Source organism: Oryx dammah, unplaced genomic scaffold, assembly GCF_014754425.2.
Source record: "Oryx dammah isolate SB20612 unplaced genomic scaffold, SCBI_Odam_1.1 HiC_scaffold_26, whole genome shotgun sequence".
Lineage (NCBI taxonomy): Eukaryota > Metazoa > Chordata > Mammalia > Artiodactyla > Bovidae > Oryx > Oryx dammah.
This window is the reverse complement of record NW_024070210.1, coordinates 22,575,581-22,596,025: the sequence shown is the minus strand read 5'-3', so window position 1 is coordinate 22,596,025 and position 20,445 is coordinate 22,575,581. Positions and strand designations below refer to the sequence as shown.

Below are 20,445 nucleotides of genomic sequence, written 5' to 3'. Positions count from 1 at the left end.
CCCAGAGTTTACCCAAACTCATGTTCATAGAGTTGGTGATGCCATCCAACCATCTCATCCTCTGTCGTCCCCTTCTCCTGCCCTCAATCTTTCCCAGCATCAGGGTCTTTTCAAATGAGTCAGCTCTTCGCATTAGGTGGCCAAAGTATTGGAGTTCAGCTTCAACGTTAGTCCTTCCAAAGAACACCCAGGACTGATCTCCTTTAGGATGGACTGGTTGGATCTCCTTGCAGTCCAAGGGACTCTCAAGAGTCTTCTCCATACCACAGTTCAAAAGCATCAATTCTTCGTCACTCAGCCTATTTTACAGTCCAACTCTTACATCCATACATGACTACTGGAAAAACCATAGCCTTGACTAGACAGACCTTTGTGGCAAAGTAATGTCTCTGCTTTTTAATATGCTGTCTAGGTTGGTTATAACTTTCCTTCCAAGAAGTAAGCGTCTTTTAATTTCATGGCTGCAATCACCATCTGCAGTGATTTTGGAGCCCCCCAAATAAAGTCAGCCACTGTTTCCACTGTTTCCCCATCTATTTGCCATGAAGTGTCAGGACTGGATGCCATGATCTTAGTTTTCTGAATGTTGAGCTTTAACTTTCTCACTCTCCTCTTTCACTTTCATCAAGATCTTGGTAAGAAGAACCCCTGCCTTGAAACCCATGCTTTAAAGGGCCTAACTCTGGCCTTTGTCTAATACCATGGACCAAAGAGATGTGACCAGTGTGAGCCTATGCGCCTCCTTCTAGACCATGTGCTGGGTCTCTAAGCCCATTTGGGTCTGTCCTCCCCAAGGGCAGACTGCACCCTTGATGTGGGTAACACTAAGCCAGAGGGACAGCAAAGGGTGACTGTTTGAAATGTAGGGGTAGAGCCAAAGCTTGGACTTGTGGGCTGGAGTGTTGGTGTGAATGTATGAGGCCCTGGGCATCATGGGACGGAGCCAGGAGTGGGAAGAGAAAGCTGGGGACCAGGAACCAGCATTCCTTGCTGCTGCCCCATTTCTGTAAGGAACTCCAAGGTGACTTCGAACTCTGAATGTATACCTGGCTTTGCACCCCACTCCAGTATGCTCACCTGGAAAATCCCAGGGACAGAGGAGCCTGGCAGGCTACAGTTCATGGGGTTGCAAAGAGTTGGACACGAGTGAGTGACTAACACTTTCACTTTTCAATTTCCAGGTCATTATAGGAAGGCATGTTTTTTCATTATATGCAGACAGAACATATTTTAACAGTTAGTGAGCTTGATTTTTACCTTTTCAGTATTTAGACATGTGATACATGGGCCTCCATTTGTGCTTTTGGCCCAGACCTTGAGAATGTGAGGAGTGGGCTTGCAATATGCTAACATATTTTGTTTGGCTACCGTGCCTAGTTTTTTTTTTTTAACATCTTGAATTAGTTTCCAACATTAACAATTGGGGGATTTCATATAAGAATTAGAGATTTCTGGTTTCTTTTTTTTTTAACAAAACACAGAAAATCATGTCATTCAGAGCCTGCCTATCAGTGTGGCAGAAAGGAGCAGAGGCTGCATCTCAACTGCCTTCCCTGGATGGGCAGGTGTTTTCCCACAGTTCCCACCTGTCTGCTTTTACTCATTTTGGTGACCGCTCTGGCCGCTGGGGGCATTTGAATTTGTCATCCCTGGTTCAGGTCCTTCATTAGATGTCTCCTTTCCAGATAAAGCCACCAGGCTCACAAATTTTTGTACATTTGAAACCTCTTCCCTCCACCTTTCCTCAAAGAAAACTTCTTTGGGTTTTGTTTTCATTAGCTAACTGTAATTCCCTAAATTTTAATATAGCTGAGTCCCATCATTTTAGTATCCTGTTCCCTAACTTCTGAATCTTGGGGAATCCTTAAAACAGCAGTTAGGAATTTCAAGGGAGCAGTCTCTAGGCAGAGATCCCCCACTTTCACCAGGCTCTGCAAACTGGAGACCAAATAAGATGGATTTTCTCACTTTGACCCCAGTGAGGGAGGGAGATTTTCGATAACTGACAAAGAGCTTTTGTTCAGGTTTGCATCAGGGTAAATCAGCTTGCCCCACTGCATGGCCCCTTACTTCTACCAGACTCATCTTCCCTTTCTACCCCAGAAGAGCCCCCTGCCCTTCCTCCTCCCATGCATGGGGGCCACAGCCCTCAATGCCTCCAGGTCTCCAGCAATCTACCCCTCCTCCACTCCGCCTCTCAGTCTGGAAAACAGCTTTGCAAGTTAACCTCCAGGGGCATTCACTGGGTTTCCAGCGGGGTCCCCAGCCCCACAGGCTGCCAAAATAGGCTCTTTACACTCCATAGATGGGAGAGAAAAATCTGCTTGTTCGGTTGCAACTGTCAAGCAAAGGACGTGCTGAGCTCAGATAGAAATAGCAGCAGGGTCAGGGCAGGGCAAGGCCCTAGCATTTCATTAGCTCAGCCCACTAAGGGTGATTAAATGCACACAGTGGCCCATGAATGGGGCCATGGAGGGCAGCCCCACAGTGCAGCACAGAAAAATCATTCTTTGGCCGCTGTCAGCTGGCTGAATGGGACTTAATTATCGGGATAATGAGAACTGATTTTCATTGTTTTAATTTTGGGGAAGGGGTGAGAAAGGAGGGACTTTTTTCCCTCATCTGGGTGAAAGGATGCTAAGTATGGCCTCCAACTGGGCCCCACATCTTCTAGGCTGCTGTGAGCTAAGCCTCCTGCATTTGCTGTTTTTATGGATGCAATAAGGAAGGGTGTTAGGCTTGTCTTCTGCGTTGGTACTTCCTGTAGGCCCTGTAAGCCTGGCAGGATGTGTCCTTGTAAGAGCATGTCTGTGCTGGCATCTGACCCCAGCAGCTGGGCCGAGGTAACACGGACAGAATCCACTGGACAGATCTGTCTGTTCTCAGCTCTTTCCAAGTGCTTTCGAGTCATCAGTGAATCCTGTCTTCTTCCTCTTTTTGTTTTGTTTTTAATGCAATATCTAGAAAATTCCAACTATTTGCTGAGGTCAAACAGAAAAATTCTGGTTTCTTCTGTTCATTTTGAGGCTCAAAGTCCAAGGGGTCCACTGCAGACCAGTGTGGGGGTCATCAGAACTCTTTAAAACCCAGAAATCCTTGACAAATGAGATAAGCTCTGACCCTATGAACCGTGAACGTCACAAATCCATCTCACTCTTATTCAGTTTAATTCACCTGCTACCTTCCCAAGAGCTTGTTCTTCATAGAGAAATGAGACGGTTATTTATTCTCCAGCTTGATCACTCCTTTCTCTAAATGACACATACTATTAGCCGGATGGTCAGACAAAAAGTATTTGTAAACTTGGGTTTAGCATGGATCTGGATGCTACTGAAATGCATGAAAGTCATCTGGGAAGACCTAAAACAATTAGAGAAGCACACAAGGCGGCTAGCCAGGGGCAGGAGGAGAGAGTGGGTTTAGGAGTGGTGAGGGAAGCGTTACGAAGCTGAGAGAGGCTTGTTCAGTTCAGTTCAGTTCAGTCGCTCAGTCGTGTCCGACTCTTTGCGACCTCATGAATCGCAGCGTGCCTGGCCTCCCTGTCCATCACCACCTCCCGGAGTTCACTCAGACTCACATCCATCAAGTCAGTGATGCCATCCAGCCATCTCATCCTCTGTCGTCCCCTTCTCCTCCTGCCCCAATCCCTCCCACCATCAGAGTCTTTTCCAATGAGTCAACTCTTCGCATGAGGTGGCCAAAGTACTGGAGTTTCAGCTTTATCATCATTCCTTCCAAAGAAATCCCAGGGCTGATCTCCTTCAGAATGGATAGGTTGGATCTCCTTGCAGTCCAAGGGACTCTCAAGAGTCTTCTCCAACACCACAGTTCAAAAGCATCAATTCTTCAGTGCTCAGCCTTCTTCACAGTCCAACTCTCACATCCATACATGACCACAGGAAAAACCATAGCCTTGACTAGACAGACATTAGTCGGCAAAGTAATGTCTCTGCTTTTGAATATGCTATCTAGGTTGGTCATAACTTTTCTTCCAAGAAGCAAGCATATTTTAATTTCATGGCTGCAGTCACCATCTGCAGTGATTTTGGAGCCCAAAAAATAAAGTCTGACACTGTTTCCACTGTTTCCCCATCTATTTCCCATGAAGTGATAGGACCGGATGCCATGATCTTTGTTTTCTGAATGTTGAGCTTTAAGCCAACTTTTTCACTCTCCACTTTCACTTTCATCAAGAGGCTTTTTAGTTCCTCTTCACTTTCTGCCATAAGGGTGGTGTCATCTGCATATCTGAGGTTATTGATATTTCTCCCGGCAATCTTGATTCCAGCTTGTGTTTCTTCCAGTCCAGCGTTTCTCATGATGTACTCTGCATAGAAGTTAAATAAGCAGGGTGACAATATACAGCCTTGACATACTCCTTTTCCTATTTGAAACCAGTCTGTTGTTCCATGTCCAGTTCTAACTGTTGCTTCCTGACCTACTTACAGATTTCTCAAGAGGCAGGTCAGGTGGTCTGGTATTCCCATCTCTTTCAGAATTTTCCAGAGTTTATTGTGATCCACACAGTCAAAGGCATTGGCATAGTCAATAAAGCAGAAATAGATATTTTTCTGGAACTCTCTTGCTTTTTCCATGATCCAGAGGATGTTGGCAATTTGATCTCTGGTTCCTCTGCCTTTTCTAAAACCAGCTTGAACATCAGGAAGTTCACGGTTCACGTATTGGTGAAGCCTGGCTTGGAGAATTTTGAGCATTACTTTACTAGCATGTGAGATGAGTACAATTGTGCAGTAGTTTGAGCATTCTTTGGCATTGCCTTTCTTTGGAATGGAAATGAAAATTGACCTTTTCCAGTCCTGTGGCCACTGCTGAGTTTTCCAAATTTGCTGGCATATTGAGTGCAGCACTTTCACAGCATTATCTTTCAGGATTTGAAATAGCTCAACTGGAATTCCATCACCTCCACTAGCTTTGTTCGTAGTGATGCTTTCTAAGGCCCACTTGACTTCACATTCCAGAATGTCTGGCTCTAGATGAATGATCACACCATTGTGATTATCTGGGTCATGAAGATCTTTTTTGTACAGTTCTTCTGTGTATTCTTGCCACCTCTTCTTAATATCTTCTGCTTCTGTTAGGTCCATACCATTGCTGTCCTTTATTGAGCCCATCTTTGCATAAAATGTTCCCTTGGTATCTCTAATTTTCTTAAAGAGATCTCTGGTCTTTCCCATTCTGTTGTTTTCCTCTGTTTCTTTGCATTGATCGCTGAAGAAGGCTTTCTTATCTCTTCCTGCCATTCTTTGGAACTCTGCATTCAGATGCTTATATCTTTCCTTTTCTCCTTTGTTTTTTGCCTCTCTTCTTTTCACAGCTATTTGTAAGACCTCCCCAGACAGCCATTTTGCTTTTTTGCATTTCTTTTCCATGGGGATGGTCATGATCCCTGTCTCCTGTACAATGTCACGAACCTCATTCCATAGTTCATCAGGCACTCTATCTATCAGATCTAGGCCCTTAAATCTATTTCTCACTTCCACTGTATAATCATAAGGGATTTTATTTAGGTCATACCTGAATGGTCTAGCGGTTTTCCCTACTTTCTTCAATTTGTCTAACTCAGTGAAACTAAGCCATGCCCACGGGGCAACCCAAGACGGGCAGGTCATGGTGGAGAGGTCTGACAGAATGTAGTCCACTGGAGAAGGGAATGGCAAACCACTTCAGTATTCTTGCCTTGAGAACCCCATGAACAGTATGAAAACGCAAAATGATAGGATACCAAAAGAGGAACTCCCCAGGTCAGTAGGTGCCCAACACGCTACTGGAGATCATTGGAGAAATAACTCCAGAAAGAATGAAGGGATGGAGCCAAAGCAAAAACAACACCCAACTGTGGATGTCACTGGTGATAGAAGCAAGGTCTGATGCTATAAAGAGCAATATTGCATAGGAACCTGGAATGTCAGGTCCATGAATCAAGGCAAATGGAAGTGGTCAAACAAGAGATGGCAAGAGTGAATATTGACATTCTAGGAATCAGCGAACTAAAATGCACTGGAATGGGTGAATTTAACTCAGATGACCATTATATCTACTACTGCGGGCAGGAATCCCTCAGTAGAAATGGAGTAGCCATCATGGCCAACAAAAGAGTCCAAAATGCAGTACTTGGATGCAATCTCAAAAATGACAGAATGATCTCTGTTCGTCTCCAAGGCAAACCATTCAATATCACAGTAATCCAAGTCTATGCCCCAACCAGTAACGCTGAAGAAGCTGAAGTTGAATGGTTCTATGAAGACCTACAAGACCTTTTAGAACTAACACCCAGAAAAGATGTCCTTTTCATTATAGGGGACTGGAATGCAAAAGTAGGAAGGCAAGAAACACCTGGAGTAACAGGCAAATTTGGCCTTGGAATGCGGAATGAAGCAGGGCAAAGACTAATAGAGTTTTGCCAAGAAAATGCACTGGTTATAGCAAACACTCTCTTCCAACAACACAAGAGAAGACTCTACACATGGACATCACCAGATGGTCAACACCAAAATCAGATTGATTATATTCTTTTCAGCCAAAGATGGAGAAGCTCTATACAGTCAACAAAAACAAGACCAGGAGCTGACTGTGGCTCAGATCATGAACTCCTTATTACCAAATTCAGACTTAAACTAAATTAAATTGGAGAGAGGCTTGAGGGGACTCCAAATGAAGCAGAATTTCCATCAGGAGCAAAGGGTGAAATTGAATGGTGTGTTTGCAAGAAGGAAACAGACATCATTAGAATGAAGAATTCACATGAAGCGTAAGATTTAAGATTTTGTATAGTAGGGCCAGATGATTAGAGTTGTGAAAACCAGAGCGTGTTTTTTTTGCTGTTGTTTTTTATTTTCTTTCCTAACTCCATCTTTGGCCATTAAAAAAATGGTTGTAATTGCTTTTGTTCTTATTTTCATTTTCCCCTCCAAGTGCTTTAATAAGAAAAGCAGAAAGGAAGAGGGTGTACTCTCCTTCATGGAGCACAGAGAAGAAAACTCTCTTAGATGTTTCAGGGTTTTTAGTGCTTATTCCTGCCCAGAGACTGCCTGACCTCTGTACCCCCTGGAATTCCTTATCCTGCCCAATTCAATTTATCCCTTCTTTCCTTAAAGACTTGACAGGATATAGGTTAAGTTATTCAAATGTGGCAACTTGGTTCTCTGTGGCAAGGAATAGATGGTTAAAGAGAACTGGCTGTGATAGGTAAATGGTCCACCTGCCCCTGCCCAAGGAGAAGTGCCATAGTCCTTCCAAGAAGCCACATCCTACCACATGCAGAGTCTTGATAGGATGAGCCTGCCCATCACAATCAATTAATCATGCCTGTCCACAGTGGGAATGTCCTCTGTGACTGAAGCAGCACTCATGTCCCTCATGATTGAAGATTCCTTGCTTTGGAAACCCTTACAGGTCAGAAAGGCAAGTTGAGTCTGGATGGCATACAATATTCTTTGGGTATGTTTTCTCATCCCCAAAACTTCCTCTGTGCTTTATGTCACCCAAATAACTCTGTTCATTGCAAAGCTATATTGTCAGTGTAATCTTTGTGGCCAGAGGTCAGCAAACTTTTCTGTAAAAGACCAGAAAAGTTTTATAGGCCATACTGTTTTTGTCACTATTCAATTCTGCCATTGTAGTTCAAAAACAGCCACAGGCAATACAGACGTAAACCGATGAGCATGTGTTCCAACAAAACTTTCTTTGCAAAAATAAGAGGTAGACTGGATTTGGCCCTAGGGCTGCTGTTTGTTAACTTCTTCCATAGAGAGCTTCTACCATCCCACTTCCAGCTTTTTCTCCAGGATCGTCTGTGTAAAATCTCCCCTTCCCAACACACAGAATTCCTTTTATACGTCTTCTCTAGAACCTAGAAGTCCTGGGCCTAGAAGTCATTCAGTAAAGACATTCTGGGGCTTCCTAGGTGGTGCTAATGGTAAAGAAAGAACCTGCCTACCAATGCAGGAGACACAAGAGATGCAAGTTCGATCCCTGGGTTGGGAAGATCCCCTGGAGGAGGGCATGGTGACCCACTCCAGTAGTCTTGCCTAGAGAATCTCATGGACAGAGGAGCCTGGTGGGCTACAGTCCATGGGGTGGCAAAGAGTTAGACAGGACTGAAGCAATTTAGCAAGACATAGCATGGCAAAGGCATACTATTCCACTTTAATTTTTATTAAAATATAATTGATTTACAATATTGTATTAGTTTCAGATATATAGAATATATATATCCTTTTTATTAACTTTCTTTTCCATTATTACCAAGTATTGAGTATAGTTCTCTTGCTATACAGTAGGTCCTTGTTGGTTATCTGTTTTATATACAGTGGTATATATATTTTAATCCCAAACTCCTAATTTATCTCCCCTCTTTCCCCTTGGGCAACCATAAATTTGTTTTCTATGTCTGTGAATCTATTTCTGTTTTGTAAATAAGCTCATTTGTATCATTTTTTAGATTCCACATGTAAGTGATCTCTTATAGTAATTTGTCTTTCTCTGACTTACCTAGTATGATAATCTCTCAGTCCATCAATGTTGCTGCAAGTGGCATTATTTCATTCATTTTTATGGCTAAGTAATATTTCATTGTATATATGTATATGTACCACATCTTCTTTATCCATCCATCTGTCAATGGACATTAAGGCTGCTTCAAGTCTTGGCTATTGTAAAAAGTGCTATGAACATTAGGGTGCATGTACCTTTTCAACTTATGGTTTTCTCTGGATATATGCCCATATGGTAGCTCTATTTTTAATTTTTAAAAAATCATCCATACATTGTTCAGAGTAGCTATACCAATAGCAAAGGCATATTATTGATTTTTAAGCATTACCATCATATTCTTGACAGGAAAATCTAGAAAAATTCTTCCATTGAGTATAAGATTGAATAGCTTGCTTCTAAGACTTACTCCAAATAAAAGAATATAAAAATCCTAATTAATGAGATTAAAGCATTTTGCTTCAGTAGGAACTAGACTTGCTAACAGGCCAGTGTCCTGCTGATCTGAGCACCCACGTTCATATCTCTATCATGCTATTTTGACCCACTACTTCAGTGGAACCTGGAGAAGCCCTTCATTTTCAATTACAGAGGCATTTCTAAGACCGAAACCTCCCTAAATTTATATGATACTTTATGCTTTGCAAAACATGTAGCACAATTCCCATTTTGTAGATGAGGCAACTGAGGTATTGTAAGGGAGTTTCCCAATGAATGACGTAGCTTGAGCTTTGACCTGGTTTTCTGATTCCCCACTTAGGCTCTTTCATTATACCAGACACCTCTTAATTAATTAGAACAAAATGACACAGTGCAAAATTAATTCAAAGAATAAATTACTCCTATTTAAGATTCCAGAGAGACTTGGGACAATACATGTGAGAATTTCAATGGTATTTTGTGGAGCTGGCCCAATGGAAGTATAGATACCCTGCCAACTTTACACAAGATACATAAATCTCCAAATTGATTTAGCTAACCTTCATTTATTTTGGAAACACAAAATTTTAAGCTAGAAATTGGCTTGAATGAAGAGATTCACACCAAGCCTGCATCCTTGCTACTCTTGTAAAATGTTTCATGAACCCCAGTGTTGAAGACCTCACTGTTTTAGTTTGACTGTGAAGGCCGCCTACATATACTTGCTGCCAGTGGAAGGTTAATACTGACTCAGAAGCAAGAGGCCCACTGACTGAATCACCACCACTTACTCCAGTCCTTTCCTCTGTGTTCCTTGGAAACCTCTTGCCTCAGTTTGGGTTTGACTCAACCCACTTAGAAGGAGAGAGAGCAGTTTTACAGGCCCGCGTGGAGTGACTCCAAGCCAATCGTATCTATTTCCAAATGATCTGACGCAGCAAGTGGATCATATTTCCTTTGGAGGCTTGGCTGAGGACAGTTGAGTTGGCAACATTGAACCAGAGTGAATAAAATACGGCTGTCAAGAAAAAATCCGAAATGGTCCCTAAGCACATAGGAGTAAGGAAATGCTCAGGTCAGGGGTGGGGTGCTTTCTGGGGAGACTGAGAAAAGAAAAGAGGATGAGGTGACCATGTGTGAAATTCAAATGAATCAACAGTGATTTGAGAAAGCCAGGCGGATTGGCACATGCCCAGTACCTTTCTGAGAGCAGGCACCAAGCCTAAAAAAAGTTTCAGAAAATCTAACTCCTATTTTCATTCTTACCTTTAATCAGATTTTTATTGCAATTTTTATTCTTGGTTCCCTGTCCACTTTTCCCTCATCCCGCCAAAGGAGCCAGGGACTCTGAATGTATTTACCAAAGACCAACAGACCCCTGTGTTCAATTATTCTAGTCTTAGGGAATAATGATTAGGAAGTTCCAAGAATGAGAGGTGGGAACAGCACAGAAGATAGGTTCCATTTAAGGTCATTGGAAAGAAACAAGTACCCTAGTTGCTGGGATGAAAATGGTGCTGTTTCTTTGCACATCTTTTGAAGGGATGAACTGAACCCTAGAACCAACTCACAACCCAGGGGAGTGTCTGTTCACATGAATACAGGCAAATCTTTGAGCACCAGTCTCCACTGACACATATCTGCTTCATTGTTCTCTCCTTGGTTGTGCAAAAATATTTTCAAAGGCACAGACACAGTGACAAAGTTAGGCTCTTTGAAGCTGTTCCTTGAACAGGAGGAGGTGTGTGCCTCTGGCCATCCACTTGGCAATGGATGTCTCCACACTGCTTCTTTCCATCCAAATACTTTGGCCACTAAAATTGTTTTAGCAGGAAATAGTCTACAAAGGACAACAATCACTTGCCTTTCCTTCATGCTCTTCACAGTCAATTCAACTAGCATGTTTCATGCACCCACTCTGTGCCAGGCATTTTTTCAGAATGGAACAAGACCTCCCTCAATGCCTTAGCAGGCTAGCAGGAGAGACAGTCAAATATTACAAGTACCTGGGGCAGAAACACTGGAAACACCATGGAGACTCAGGGGAAGGAGCCACTCCAAAAAAGCTTCACCAGAGAGCAGGCGTGAGAAAGGGGAGAGGGCATGACTCTGGTTGGAGCCCTATCCATCATTCATTCATCCACACATTGATTCCCCAAACAGTTATTACCCATCTGTTATTTGCCAGTAACAAGGGACTTGGGATTCAAAGATGAATGGGATTTGGAGCACAGAATGGAGGGGCTTGAGGATAGAGGAAGTTGTGGAAGAGGAATTGAAAAAAGATTGGGCCAGATTGGCAAGGGCCTCACATGCCAAACTGAGGAGTTGAATTCGTTCTATAGATATTGAGGAGCCTTTGGAGATTTTTACATGGCTGATGGCACAGATACTCACCCTACCCCATAGAGGCATTAAGAACTTCCCTGGTGGCTCAGATGGTAAAGCGTCTGTCTACAATGCGGGAGACCCAGGTTCAGTCCCTGGGTTGGGAAGATCCCCTGGAGAAGGAAATGGCAATCCACTCCAGTACTATTGCCTGGAAAATCCCATGGACAGAGGAGCCTGGTAGGCTACAGTCCATGGGGTCGCAAAGAGTCAGACACGACTGAGTGACTTCACTTCTCTTCATCCCTTATTACTACAATTTAAAAGTGTTTTATTCACTCATGTGTCTTGTGCTTTTTCCCCTTTGACTCCCCAACTGAGATGTGAGCCCGATGAGGACAGAGATCCTCCTGGTCATATTTATTGCTATGTGCCCACTTCTAGCACAGAGTGGGCCCTCAGCAAACGTTTACTGGATCTAATCTGTGTTTAGACAGTTGTCTCCTGTTTGTAAAGTGGAGGGAGATGCAAGCCTGGGAGATCTCACAGGAGGGATTATAATAGCAGAGAGATGCTAAGAGCCTAAATGTGGCACAGATGGAAGGGAGAGAGAGTTAAAGGGCTCATCAGAGTTAACACCGACAGACCTTGATCAGGGAGAAAGAGGGGTCAGGGGTGATTCTAAGGTTTCCACTGGGATGTTTGAGTGGCCAGTGATATCACTGACTGAGAGAGAAAGGATAGCGGAGGGACCATGGAGGGGCTTGTCATGGGAAGCAGGAGAGCGTAGATAATGAGATCAGTTTTGGACATGTGTGATTTGAGACAACTGTAGAACGTCCAACTAGAGATGTTCAGCAGACAGTTGGAAATATATGTGGGCAATTCAGGAGGTGGTGGGGGCTGAGGTCACAGGGTTTCAGTGATGAATGGAGCCAGCAGAGAATAAGGGCACTCAAAGTAAAGTTCAGAGAAGGCAGAAGCCCAAACCTGGAAGAAATATAATTTAAGGGAGGTTGGAAAAGAGGAGCCAGTGGAGGAGACAGAAGATGAGGTCTTAGAGATAGGAGGAGACGGGAGGAGGGATTCCTGGCTAATTGAGAAATATGGGTCTACCCAGGGCTTCCCAGATGGCACAGTTGGTAAAGAATCTGCCTGCCAATGCAGGAGATGCAAGGGACACAGGTTTGATTCCTGGGTTAGGAAGATCCCTTGGAGAAGGAAATGGCAACCCTCTCCAGTGTTCTTGCCTGGGAAATCCCATGGACAGAGGAGCCTGGAGGGCTACCGTCCATGGGATTGCAAAGAGTTGGACACAGCTGAACACTCATACACACAGGGCAGAGCCAAGAGAATGGTAGCTGCCATCTTGGTGATTAACTGCCTACTTCTTCCCATATTAATGATGTACGCGGGCTGGTTCTTAGCAATTCTGGGGCACAGAGAAGAACAGAAACACCTCTGTGTAGTTTATCAGTATTTTCACATTTTGAAAGACCCTGAGGGCAGGGCCAGATTTAGACATGTGCCGCTTGGTGTGCCTATTTGAGGATGTCCTCAGCTTGGAAACACATTTGAGTGGGCAGTTATGACTCCAACACCAGCACGTCCTGCCTCTCATCACCTTCTGCTGAGAATGGCTCAAGGGAACTTGACGGTTGCTTGGCAGACAGCCCCCACTCTGGGGTCTGGTTCAGGGTCCAGCAGGGCAATGGTGGCTGATGACTGGCGGCTGGTTCCAGTTCTCTCAGGGAGATGGTTTCCTCTGAGAGCTGGTTCACACGGAAGAGCTGATCCCAACCTCTCCCCAAGGCTCACTCCTTTTCTCAGCATCCTCTGCCACATCCCACCCTGTTTCTACAGACCCTCCTTCTGCCTGCCTGCCTTCCGGCCTCCGTATACTGCTTTCTACTTCCTACTTGCCAGGACAGACCAGTGATTTCCACACTGATTTTTGTCACTGAAAATGTTGTGGAAAAGAACTGAAAACCTAAAGAGAAGCCTGGAAAGCAGACCAAAATGGAGGTGCTCTGACTCCAGGGAGGAGCATAGGGGTCCAACAGTCCCGCTCACTCAGAGCCCTAGGGTGCCAGGGAATCTTCTGTGAGCCTCAGGATGGGAGAATCAGGTCACGTCTCTGAGTCTGCGGACCTAGATTCCTTAGCCCATCTCTTCCCCTTATCACCGGTGGATTTAGGTTCCTCCTGGCTCTGAAATTCTCTGAGAAAGCATCTGCAGGTCTTGAGTCTCCACTCTCTTTGAGGGGGCATTTTCCCTCCCAGTGAAAGAACAAGCTGGGCTGGGACAGAATGTTGGATACCCTGACTCAGAACACACTCCCATCGTCCCCCTAGTTTCTCCCAGAGCTTCATCGCCCAGACTTTCAGGCCCTTTCTGTGAATGGAGTCATTTAGTCTGTATGGCTGAGCAGAGCTTACCTGGAAAAGGCTGCTCAGGGACTCAGAGACATGGGTGTCCCACTATAAGAAGTTAAAGCAAGTCACCAGTGGAGGACTCACACACACACACACACACATAATTTAAAGGATCCTGTCTTACAGGCCTCAACAGTTTCCTCTTAGGGAGGAAAGCAAAAGGAGGAAAAGGAGAAGCTCTGTAAAATTAGCATCATATTCTCATATTCTATCTATCTATCCATCTGTCTAGGCTTCCCAGGTGGTGCTAGTGGTAAAGAACCCACCTACCAATACAAGAAAGGTAAGAGATACAGGTTTAATCCCTGGGTTGGGAAGATCCCCTGGAGACCTACTCCAGTATTCTTTCCTGGAGAATCCCATGGACAGAGGAGCCTGGCAGGCTATGCTCAATAGCGCTATAAAGAGTCGGGCAAGACTGAAACGACTTAGCACAGCACAGCACCTCCCTCTAACTATATCCATCCATTTATCTATAGCTCTCTATCTCTCCCCTCCTTTGGCAACTGCTCCATCTCTCTCTCTTTCTAGCAGACTGACCTCGCTAGGGCTTCCCTGCCCCTCCCTCCCTTCCATTTAGTGCCGGGTGAGTCCTGCCCGTCACCTGCCTGGGACTGCACCAGTCTCCCTTTGTGGCTCACTCACTCTGGTGCCCAGCCCAGCCTTGCCACATACTTTACTCAGCTCGTGCGTCATGGCTATTCATCTTGTTTAGTGCTCGGCTTGGCTGCAGATGCTGTAAATATGGTAATTGTAGACGGGCTGATTGGAAAGGGTTGAGGGGTGGAATGGGGAGAGGGCAGGAAGGAGAGCTTGGTTTACTCTGTTGGAGCTGGAGCCTAGCTGGCCCTGCCACTCACTCTCTGTGTGCCCTTCCCCAAGCTGCAGCCTCAGCAGCCCCTCTCCTTGCTTTCAGTCCTAACTTCTCTGAGCCTCTGAGAAAGGAAAGGAACAAGGGATGTGCCTGGTTTCTGAGCCTAGCCTGGAGAATTGCAAGTTAGCACAGGGCACTTCAGGCCAAAAGTGTAGCCAGTGACACATGGGGTGGGGGTCCTGACCCTGCAATGGCAAGGCAGAAGGTGAGTGGCCCGGGGATTAGTCCCCCACCCAGGGCCCCGTGTTCCAGAGCACACTGGAGATGAAGTAGGGGCGGCCAGAGGCCACCGACCCCTCCTGAGCTCACTCCCTTTTTCCACTCTTTCCCTCCTGACCTACCCCTGTGGGGGGCTGTCATTCCTGAGGGCCTTAGGCAAGGCTCCCAGGGTTGTCAGCTAATCCCTCCTCCCACCCCTATAGCATTTAATGGCATAATTTGCATTTGAGTGCAGAACCCCTGATCAGTCTCTGGGAGGATTCAAATCCCCAGGGAATAACTAGGAGGCTGACATTTCAGGCACTGGGAGTCAGGGTGGGAGCTGAGAGAGCTTAGAGCCCAGGGCCATGTCAGGTCCTTCTAAAGCCACCAGATAATGCTTCCAGCTGTCCCTCCTGTCTGAAGGACAAAGCTAATCCCAAGGCTCTGAGCTGGACTTGGAACGGCCCCAGTTTTTGAGCCACTGTCCAGTCAATCCTAAAGGAAATCAGTCCTGAATATTCACTGGAATCAGTTCAGTTCAGTTCAGTCACTCAGTCGTGTCTGACTGTTTGCGACCCCATGGACTGCAGCACGCCAGGCCTCCCTGTCCGTCACCAACTCCCAGAGCCTCCTCAAACTCACGTCCATCGCATCGGTAATGCCATCCAACCATCTCATCCTCTGTCGTCCCCCTCTCTTCCTTCCCTCAATCTTTCCCAGCATCAGGGTCTTTTCAAATGAGTCAGCTCTTCACATCAGGTGGCCAAAGTATTGGAGTTTCAGCTTCAGCATCAGTCCTTCCAATGAATATTCAGAATTGATTTCCTTTAGGGTGGACTGGTTGGATCTCCTTGCAGTCCAAGGGACTCTCAAGAGTCTTCCCCACCACCACAGTTCAAAAGCATCAATTCTTCAGTGCTCAGCTTTCTTTATAGTCCAACTCTCATATCCACACATGACTACTGGAAAAACCATAGCTTTGACTAGATGGACCTTTGTTGGCAAAGTAGTGTCTCTGCTTTTTAATATGCTGTCTTAGTTTGTCATAGCTTTTCTTCCAAGGAGCAAGTGTCTGTTAATTTCATGGCTGCAGTCACCATCTGCAGTGATTTTGGAGCCCGAAGAAATAAAGTCTCTCACTGTTTCCATTGATTGATACTAAAGTCCAATACTTTGGCCATCTGATGCAAAGAGCTGACTCACTGGAAAAAACCTTGATACTGGGAAAGAATGAGGGCAGGAGGAGAAGAGGGTGACAGAGGATAAGATGGTTGGATGGTATCATTGACATGATGTACATGATTTTGAGTAAACTCCGGGAGATAGTGGAGGACAGCAAAGCCTGCCCATGGGGTCTCAAAGACTTGGACAAGACTGAATGACTAAACTACAACTACAAGTCACAGAATGTTCACCCGAGGAGCCAGCTCAGATTTCTACGAGCCCAAATCCCCATTTGACCAAAGAGAAGTGACCTGCACAAAAGCACAGGTCCCAGTAAACATGGGATTGTTAGCCTATATCTGGTACTTCATCCATGCCCCAGATACATTTTTATAGGAGGTTCTAGAAGAAGAAGGGTCTGATAGGTATTTGTTTCTGAGGAAGCCGCAATCGCTGCTGATAGATGTTGAGCTGATGTTTGGTCATGTCTGGGGACAGGAAACTCGTCGTCTACAAGGAGGCAGCCTGTGAAAATGTTGGTCAGCTCAGACTGCTGTCTAATAACTCTGCCTCTGCGAGGTGTCGTGCATCTGTTTCACGGGATGGGGGGGGCCTGGGAGAAGAATTGGCGGGGGGGGGGGGCAGGGAGTCTCTGAAGGGGGCCATAGGCTCTCCTGCTTTGGGGAAAGAACTAGCGGGTCTTGGACATCCGAGAGTCCAACGTAGCAACCTGGAGAGACCCTCTCAGCTCTCCTCAGTAGGCGCCCCACTCCCTTCCTGTGTCTACACCACAGACAGACGCTCCCCTCTGCACGGTGTCTGTCCACCACATAGTGTGCTTGTTCACTTTGCCTCCTGGAAGTGGGGACCCAACAGCGTTTGACTCACTTCAGAGCAAGGGGTCCTTTCCTGGAAGCCTTAAGGTGCACAGTCCCCAGTGAGAGTTGTGCTGTCATTGTCGGACCGAAACAAAGAAAGAGAAAGAAAGTTGCTGAGTCGTGTCCAACTCTTTGTGACCCAATGGACTGTAAGCCCACCAGGCTTCCCCGTCCATGGAATTTTCCAGGCAAGAGTACTGGAGTGGGTTGCCATTTCCTACTCCAGGGGATCTTCCCGACCCGGAGATCAAACCTGGGTCTCCTGAATTGTGGGCAGATGCTTTACCATCTGAGCCACCACGGAGTCCACCTGTGGGACCGAGGTGTTCAGTGATATTTTGTGGAGTTTTTCTTTCTTACAGATGCATTGCAATGAAACGGCACTGGTTCGGACTAATACAGGTTATGGCTAGAGAGCCTCAGGCATCACGCATGCCCAGCCTAATAGTTTTATTACTCTCCATCCTGTTGAATAAATCACAATCACAGCTAACAAAAATCTTCTCCGGGAAAGGTGTGGCTTGCTCTACTTTGAGAAGTAGATGGGCCTTGTGTATAAACAGCATTTTGCCTGTTGGACTATAAATGGTGTGGGAGTGCTCAGAAACAATTTGTTCTTTTAGTGGATTACCAGTTTCCCCCTGGAAAAAAAAAATTGTTTCACAGAATTTGCACACTCTTCCTTTGTATGCAGTAAGGGATTTTATATCAGCCAGCCTGGAAGGGTCAGAATTCTGGAAGATTTGCTGTGCTCAAGCCATCGACCCTGGCAATGATCTCTGTTACAGAGAGTTGGGGACAAAGAGGGGCTGAGTATTTTCTGGAGAGATTTGAAGATAATAGTACATTAGCAAAAGAAGGAGATGCTTCCAAATTTTCAAAATTAGTTAAGGAAAAGGTATTTACAACCACAAGACCTGGTCAGCAGAGAACACGGACATGCTGGTGGAGGAGAGACAGAGGAGCAGGCAGGTGGGAAGAGACGAGTTTAAAATGTTTTCCTTCTATAAAATTCCCATTATCCCCCCGAGGCAGTCAGTTTGGGCAGCATCCCCCACCACCTCCCAAATTTCATCCATCCAGAGACCTGGTAAAGAAACCATCCTTCACAGGACTCCCCACCCATTCCCAGGCCCCACGCGGGGTCTCCACCCAAGTCTGCTGTCTCGTCTCCACTTCTGCTTTATCCTGTGCTCACCGACCCCTGATGACCACTCCCACAGGTCATTTCTGTGCTTCCCCTTCCCTGCCAACAAATGAGATAGTCTGCCATGCTCTGGCCTGGCATTCAGCATCCACATGGCTCCAGAGGACCCTTCCCATCTCATGCCTTGTCCTTTATGTGTATGAAGCCAAAGGAGCGTGCCTACCAACCCGTAGAGTACTTAGAGAGGGCCTAGCATGTCACAGCTATCATTGTAATAACCAGTTGTTATGATGATGTTATTATCTTGCTTTTGCTCGGGCTGTCCCTCCTGCTCACTCTCTGTCTGGAAGGACTCCCCCACCCTGACCCCCCTCCACACAAAGGACCCTCCTCTGGTCTCCTGTAACTGATGCAGGTAACATTCTTATAGCTGACTGACTCACAACATCCAGAGTTTCTCTCACTTTTCAGAATGAAAACCCCTTTGGGTCAAGGACTCTCTCTCGCACTTATTTGTTAAGTCCTTAGCACTTAGCACAGTACACTGTACACAGTAGGTGCTTGTTTTAGGCTGTGACATACTTAATAATAATGGTCATTCTACTTTATTATGCATTCCCCACGTGCAAGTTGTTGAGGACTTCTGCTAAGATTAATCTTCACAACACTCCCAGTGAGTGTTCTGTTTTATGGAGTAGGAAAGTGAGGTTCAGAGGAAGTTTTCTTGCCTGAAATCATAGGTAGTGAATGACAGAGCTGCAATTTGAACCCAGGTTTGTCTACTCTTGAACCTGAACTTGAACTCATAAGGGCTCCGTTATACTCTCATGAAGACAGGGACTGTGTCTTTCCCTAAGACGGGGTTGCAAATTGGCAACCTGAGGGCCAGATCTGGCCCACAGATGTGTTTTGTTTGGCCCATGCAGTGTTTTTTAAAAATCAGGAAATTTTACATCATCATCTACATTTCTGGCTTTGCTGGAAAACCTGGGCCCTGTCTCAGCACAGTGATACTAGGCTGCTGCTGAGAAGGGCTGCTGCTGAGAAGGGCTGCTGCCCTCCTTTCTCTCTGTCCCTCCCAGACGTGGCCAGCATCAACTATCCAGTTCTGTTCTTCTCCCCCAGGGTGTTGGCACTGGGGGTAGGGCAATTCTTGGTTACATGGGACTGTCTACATAGTGCAGGCTGTTTAGCAACCTTGGTCCTCACCCCCTGTAAGTCAACAGTGCCCTTCCTTCTGTGACTTCTGACAATCAAAAAAACACCCGCCAAACACTTCCAAAGCCCCTGGTCGGGGGAGCCACACTGTCCCCTGTTGAGAACCCCTAGTAGACAACCCCTTACACTACCAGCACTGGCACACAGTAGGGCCTCAGATAAATAGATTAAGTAGACTTAGAATGAAATAGCCATAACCAAATGGTTCCACATGTGAAAAGTTCCCATGAAAAAGAAGGCAGAAAAATGAAGTAATCAAAGCATTTTTTAAAATATAAATTATCTGGAGCAAATTTAGTGCATTCCCCTAAACACCTGTCCAACAGTGGAAAAAAATTAGTACTAACACGTTCCCGTTGAGGCATTTCCATTCTGCATGCCTCGGTTCCCGCTGTAATGTTAATTGGTTATGGTTTTCTCTGCTTCTAGTCCTTACATGTAACAAGAGTTACTGTGCAGCTGTCAACCAGACACCACCCAAAAAGGCTGCATTTAAAGGGAAACAAGCAGAACTAAATCATAAGTGGCCTTTCTTCAGAGAAACATTATTAATACTATTTTTGCCTTTTGTTCTAATTATGAAAATACTATATGTTTACAGTAGAAATTTCAGAACATGGTAAAGTACTAAAAGTAAATAAAAATCACACACTCATCACCTGAAGATAATCACTATTTATATTGTTGTGTATCTCCTTCCAGTCTTTTTTACCCCCATGCACATATTTGTGTTGTTGTTTAAAAAAAAATTGTTTCTTTTGGCCCTTAGAAAAATTGGAATCTTACTACTTATAAAGTTTTTCTTGATATCTCATGGCTGAACCCATGATGAATTCAACCAATCCCCTTTTGTTAGACATAGAGAGTTGGTTCCCAGCTTCAGCTCTTAAAAACAGCACAGTGATCAGCTTCCTTACTGATAAATCCTTTTTGTTCACTCTGATTGCTTTTATAGAAAGTATGATGTGCCCACCCGTACAGAAAGACCTTATCCCTCCACTGGGAGATAATGTTGGCTCTGGATCTAGAAAAGATGGGTAAAGAGTAGATTAAGGTTTGGTAAGGAATGTCCAGCATTCCCAGGTGGCACTAGTGGTAAAGAACTTGCTTGCCAATGCTGGAGACATAAGAGACATGGGTTCAATCCCTGGGTCAGGAAGATCTCCTGGAGATGGCAACCCACTCCAGTATTCTAGCTTGGAGAATCCCACAGACAGAGGAGCCTGGAGGGCTACAGTTCACAGGGTTACAAAGAGTCAGATATGACTG

General features: G+C 45.3%; 1 long non-coding RNA gene across 3 annotated transcripts in view; it reads right to left on the bottom strand.

Annotated features, from left to right (window-relative positions):
- The window catches only part of LOC120852792, an 87,881-nt gene that overhangs the window by 56,560 nt on the left and 10,876 nt on the right, over nucleotides 1-20,445 (bottom strand). The window lies entirely within an intron of this gene.